The sequence below is a fragment of the Rhamphochromis sp. 'chilingali' genome (genome assembly GCF_963969265.1).
Source record: "Rhamphochromis sp. 'chilingali' genome assembly, chromosome: 22".
NCBI lineage: Eukaryota > Metazoa > Chordata > Actinopteri > Cichliformes > Cichlidae > Rhamphochromis > Rhamphochromis sp. 'chilingali'.
This window is the reverse complement of record NC_137950.1, coordinates 22,259,330-22,265,950: the sequence shown is the minus strand read 5'-3', so window position 1 is coordinate 22,265,950 and position 6,621 is coordinate 22,259,330. Positions and strand designations below refer to the sequence as shown.

At 43.1% G+C, this 6,621-nt stretch overlaps 1 long non-coding RNA gene across 1 annotated transcript; it reads right to left on the bottom strand.

The window, feature by feature from the left end:
* Positions 1 to 2,919: 2,919 nt before the first annotated feature.
* LOC308390299 lies at positions 2,920 to 4,197 on the bottom strand. Its single transcript, XR_013970424.1, has 2 exons — positions 3,789 to 4,197; positions 2,920 to 3,314 (listed from the first exon to the last, which is right to left on the bottom strand). It is a non-coding gene; the product is annotated as an uncharacterized lncRNA (long non-coding RNA).
* Between the last annotated feature and the right edge of the window lie 2,424 nt (positions 4,198 to 6,621).

Genomic DNA, 6,621 nt, shown 5'->3' with positions numbered 1-6,621 from the left:
TTTTGCGCGAAGACCTCCGGCATATTGGCAAGTTTTTGTGTTACTCTCTCTCTCCACTCAGCACTTATGGGTGAGTCCTCGAAGTTGAAGTTGAGGCCTAGCTTCTGCTTGGTGCTAGAATCTGGTGTCACCACACAATGCTCATGTGAGAGAACACGATGAAATGCACTGATTTCCCCAATCACACACTTCTGGGGAATAACAACATCATGATCCAGCTCATTAGTCATTACGACTGGCACTTTATATGGCGCTTTCTGGGGCAAGTCAATGAGGCAAGGTTTAACTAACACCCCACCTGGCAGTGCTGACAAGGAGGGATGTTCTAAGAGGACAGATTTCTCAGTGGTATGACTGTTTACATCAATGAACCCCTCTAACACTACGGTTTGTCCTGCTGGAACTAGCTGGGGGTCTTTTCCGAGCGAGGTGACCAGACCAAGGCGGTTATCCTTGCACTGCCTGTGTCGCAGCCCCAAAATCTTTAGCACTGCTTTGTAACCATATTGTGATGGTTCATACTCTTCAGGACAGGTATCACGATGGAGTTCGTAAAGTAGATCTAGTGTGTTAGTACCTATCAAAACTAGTGGCTGGGGGACTGTACGAACATCTGGAACCACCAATGCTAGTGTGGGGACTTCAACCTCAGCACCTAAAAACTCTTTGGGGAATACAACATTAATCTCAATGTAGCCTAGATAAGGCACAGATTGGCCATTGGCTCCTTCAACCTCCAAAAGCTCAAAGAGAGGCCGGATCTCATGTTGTGACAGGTTCTGATTGTAAAACGACTGGGGAACAGTGGTGACTTGAGAGCCTGTATCCATTAAGCAGCTAACACAATTGCCCTCTATTTGAACCTGTGCTGTAGTTTTCGCCCCTATTAAACCTTTGGGTAATTTGAAATTACCACGCTCAGCATTCAATGTTAACATGGCACCCTTCTTAGTGGTCACTTTAGGCTTCTTATCAGCGGGACGTGTTTGACCCGTTGCAGTCCCCATCTGTCCCACGACAGGGACTGAATTCAGTTTAACGAAGGTGTGTTTCGGTGTTGGCTTTCCCATAACTGCTGACGGATTCTCAGTTCCTTTCTTTTAGCAGCTACCAGGGCAGGATTTGGATCTGACTCACAGGTGGCCACAATATGACCATCCTCCCCACAACGGAAACAGTACCACGGTTTTGGCTTTACAGTTAAAGCGCTGTGTGGAGGGGGCCCTGGTTCAGTCTTTGCATGGTCAGGTTTTTTAGTTTCATCTTTCTGCATGTGTTCTTTCTTAGAAGCAGTGGGTTTTCTTTGTTTCATGAGTGCTGTCAATTGACTCTTCAAGTCAGCAACTTGCTTCTTTAACTTACTTAGGTCACTTGATTCAGATTCAGATTCAGCTTGTGTTTCGCTTGTTTCCTGAACACTCTGTCTATGGGAGACAACCTTAGGTTTGGTAGTACCAAGGTGCCGTTTCATTCTACTAGTTTTTGTTTCTTGCCTATTTTCTGCAGTACGCAGCAGCAACAAAAGCTCAGCGAGTGATGGGGGTTGTCGATCCTTAAGTTCTAGCTGCAAGACAGCAAGCAAGTCATGATTCCAACAACCCCTGTAAAATTGTTTCAGGAGGTGTTTGTCGACCTCTTGTGGCTGTACACCTCCCCTGCGTACAGTACGGTTCAATGCCACCTGCAGGCGATGCAGGTAAGCTGAGGGTTTTTCTCCAGGATCTTGCAACGTGTTCATGAACCTCACCAACAATTCCTCCCCATCCTCAACTGTGCCAAAGGCAGATTCCAATAATTGCAGGTAGGTAGATGGTGGCGCTTTAGGTCCAAGATGTCGAACTACATCTGAAGCAGGAATGAGGAGGCTCTCGAGAATTTTATGAGTCTTCTCCAAGTCAGAAACAGAAGTGTCCTCCATCATTAAATCAACATGAGAGCACCAAGTATCATAATCAGCTTCATTATATGGCCGGGGAATCTTCCCAGAAAAAGCTCTCAGTCTCAAGGTGGAATGGGTACGTGACATCTTATCATCACTCTTTACAATGTGTTCAACCACAATTCTCTGTACGTCTGGTGGGTTAAGCTCACCAGGATTTAGAGTCAGGGATCTCTTGGTTCCAGAGCTTAAAGTCGGTGTGCGATATTCATCATCAGCGTGGCCAAGCTTAGGACAGACTGAAATACCAGCTGATTCAATAAAAGTAGCAGGGGTCTGGCTGGGCCTGTCAGTATGATCAACTTCCTCTATTTCAACCTCAGTACTGAGTGCAACACTTTCTTCGGCGACACCCACAGACTTTTCAATTTTTGTCATCACCTCTCTCAGTACCTCTTCAAAATCTTTCCCACTTAGCTTGGCTATTCCTCGCAGTTCACTCAGGTAAGTATCTGTGACACTCCCCCCAACTCTCTGGGAATAAACATCTGTCAAAGTATGTACAGAAAATACTACATCAGGATTGGCAGCTGAGGGGTGGACATAGGGCAACAAGGGTCCTAATGTTTGCACTGCTACTCCTGAGTTATACTCCACTATCTGATCCTTGTTGAATTCAGATACTTGATCATCAATGGTGAGGACCCTACTAATAGAGCCGTACTGCTTTAAGAACTCAAAAATCTCTTCATCCTTTTCTGATCCTGTTACCCCACGCACTATGACAGCATTTGGGACCTTAATACCTAATTTTTCAACAAAATCCATCTTTTGGTGCGACAGACGGTCTTACCAAAAGCTCAATCACACAAAATATGCTTCACTATCGTCACCCATTAATTCAAGGCTCCTGGCTGGCTCGCCACTTTTACACTGTAACCAGTATGTAACAAAATATATAAACAATGGGCAAATCAGAAGATTTCAGGAACGACAGGAGCCCAGAGGATGGGTAACCACAATGAAAACACAACTGCAAATGATGAAGCAATAGTTCAACTGTATTTGAAATTTGTGCACTGTATTGCCTTTACAATAACAACCAAAATTGTGTGTGCGCGCACAGATACCCAAAATAAAAAAGAAAAGAATGTTAGACCCGGGTCTTTTAAAGTGTCAATAGGATCCAGATCAGGCCTGTTTGGTGATCTGGTGAGTTATTGGTGTGAGTTCAGTCCACGATCGATGTATGGTTTGCACTGTTTTGTCCTACCACAGTTCAGGCAACCAGACTTCAAGATTTAATTCCAAATGGGCTGTGGCTCGCCATCCATTGCAATGGAAAATTATTCCTCTTCTGCGGATTTCCACAAAGTCTGTAATCCAATGTTCTCCGAGGAGTCTCGGCTCCTTTCTCCAACTCAAAAAACCTGACCTAAGAGTGAGGTCAGAATTACTTCAAATGAACACGGTTCACACTTAACTAACACTTCTGTTTAAAGTATAAATCATGAACAAAATGTGTTTCAATTTCTAATGTTGTACAACTAATCAAATTCTAAACGTTTTCATTACATGGCAATGTAGCTATCACCAATCATTAAAGCAATTCACACTGCTCATTAAAAGCAGCAAACTCAATATACTCTGCTCACGGTCAAGTAACAACAGTGATGAATAAAAGTAACACAATAAAACATTTCAATACAACAGATAGACATACTGTTTTTTCCTTAACCTAACAACAGCTAATAAGTTCTCAACTAACGCTTAACAACGGGAGTGAGCGTTTAGCACACTCGCTAGCTACTTGCATAGTACCGTCACCATTAGCGTTTGTTTTTTTTGAAGCGAACAACATTAACATTTCAGGATGCCGATCAGCGGCTATAACAGTTTCGTTACTCACCAGTGCAAAGCACTTCGTATTCATAAAACTAGCTTCGGCTATCCAAATCTGGCGGCTAATCAAGCAGACACCAACAGCTTCGCTGTTTCAACAGCTACCACGTTTTCCCCACAGGTACTGCTATGGCGCGTGTGGTCTAAGCAGCCTTAGCAGCGCAACCAAACATGAAAAACAAGGCGGGACAAACAATCCCATTGGTTGGACTGCATTTGTATCCAGGTCAAAAAATAACCTTTGAGAAACAAAATAAATAAATAAATAACACAAATAATGCAATTCCATACAAAATAATTTGGATTTTTTCTTTAGAGTCTCTCTCCAATCATGAGTGCTTTTAACTGAACAAAATAAAACACCTTTAATAATAATTACAATAAACAGTCTCTAATTCCATCTGTTTGCCACTGGGCTACACGGAGCACAAAGTTTTTGCAAGCAATTATCAGCTAACATTATTAAAATGCAACAGGAGCACAGTCAGTCATTCACTACAGCTGCTTGCGACAGGATACTTGTCGATCAAATTTTAAACTTCAGTAGTTTTCTTTATGGGGAGTCTGAAGGGATTCCTTTTGGGGTAGCCTCAAGTGGCCATACCAGGAACTGCAGTTTTTAAGTGGGCTTTGTTTTACAGACAACCTCATGGACTTGGCCTGTCCTCATCTTTCATGGAAGTGTGCTCTCTATATTAAATGGGGATAAAGTTAAAAACAAAAGAACAAACAAAAACAGACCACTTGTCCCTGGCGAAAAACTTGGGAGATTAAAAAGACCAAAATTAAGGTGGAACAAAGACGTAGTTCTGATATCTGTAGTCAAACAAAAATATTGAATTCTTTATGGGACTTTTCAAAGAAAATAATGAAAATGTAATGCACATTATGGTTTTCATTCTTCTGTCACTCAAAGCGGCAAGCAGTAGATGGAATATGGGAAAATAGCAAGGGACTTTTAAATGCAGCACCGGAGCCAAAAATGTGTCATTGCTAAAGCTCTCTCAGAAAAGCGGGATCACCAAAGTGATTAGGATCGATCCTCTAAGGCATATGAACATCTGTACAAAAATGCATGCCAACTCATTTTGTAAATGCAGATATTGCGCTTCACGGGATAAATGACTCATTCAGTGGTACAGAGGGAAAAGCAGGGGGATCACCACAGCAGTTGTTATTGATCCTCCAGTGATTGTGAATTTCTCGATGAAGATTTCAAAGGAATCCATCCAAAAGCTGTTGAGATTTAAGTCTGAACCAAAAGAAGTGGACCAACCAGCACTTACCTGCCAGCACACACACGCACTGCAGAGAATGAACTGACAGCTTAAGGAAATGTGTGCAAAAAGGTGTCAGCCTCTGGCTGTCAGTCAGTTACATAATAAGGCATTAAACCATCAACGACATTTCCTTTGTTTCTTTATCAGCTCTCTTTAGTGTTGTTTCAACACTGATTCAAATCATTAACCATTCATGTCACTTCCTGAAACTACACCAGCCGTGCCAGATGGAATATCAGAGCGGGATAAAAACATGGGATCTTGAAAAGCCCAAAACAACTCTCTGTGGCTCGTTTCAAAGTATACATTAGATTTTACAGGCTCTCACTGCAAATTAAACTCGACAGGAGCCTTCAATCCAAACCGAGGAGTTTGAATATGAACAGTGGCACTTTTCTGCCAATAGCTGACAGGCTCTTCTGTTTTGTCTCAACAAGGATCCAATTGGATTAAAAAAGCCCCAATGCCGAGCCCTCTGAATCGACTCCATTCAGCCACTGGCCTGCTGCAGCACGCACACCCCCAACATAAAACAAATGGCACTGCTCGGGCTTATGTGTGTGCATACTTAATTTCACCTTGTGAGAAGTTCCCACTCATTAAACACCAAAAATCAAAAGGGACCGTTGCACACACACAAACACAGATGCACGGCAGCACCCCCACTCCTTAATGTGAAGGATCACATTTGTTCCTGAAAGAGGTACACAGGGGGTCTGCAGTGTGTATGTGTGTGTGAACAGCGTGTGAATGCAAGAGCCAATCACAGAGCAGTATAGACACTGAGCCCCCCAAGTACTGCTGGTTTATAGGGCTCAGCTTCAGAGAAGTCACATGACTTCCCAGCGAGCGAGGTGGAGAGCGAGGAGTGGGCAATGTGGGAAAGGAGATTGAGGAGAAGGAGGAGTGAAAAGAGGGTCAGGAGGGTGACAGGATCGCTGCGAGGGGTGAGCTGAAGGTCTGGTAAATGAATAAAGCAGAAGGAAAAAAAGAGAGCGACGCGACGGTTCTCGGAAGCGAGACTGTGCAGGCTGGTCGGGGTCTGTAATTACAGCTGAATGAACAAAGTGAGAAATGACTGACTGAAACGAGAAGCCGGCGAGCAGCTGAATGAAGGATCAGATGAATGAGAACACACAGGCGATAGTGGTTGCAGCTGATTACTACAGTGGGTAATCTTGATGGTCTGGTTAACCCCGTCTCACACTGTCAAACTATCCTCACCACAATGCATGAAGTGACTATTCACCCATGACAAAACACAGAAAATCTAAGATATCTTCTTCTTTACATCATCATTTCTGGATAAGGTATGTCAATTTTAAGCTACGGTGGAAACAATCCAATCAATGGGCTTCACTTTTAAGGGTTTTCTTTGGTACTCATTGGGTCACGACAACATTCCCAATGAAAACTGTTCACAGCGAGTTCTCTGGAAATAAACTGTGATGCACTTTGAGTTTTTAAGATGTCATTTTTCAGCCGCAAACTAAATTCCATTTCTCTCAGTAGAACCAGGGTGGAGACAGGACATCTCAAAACTTTGCAAATACAACCAAA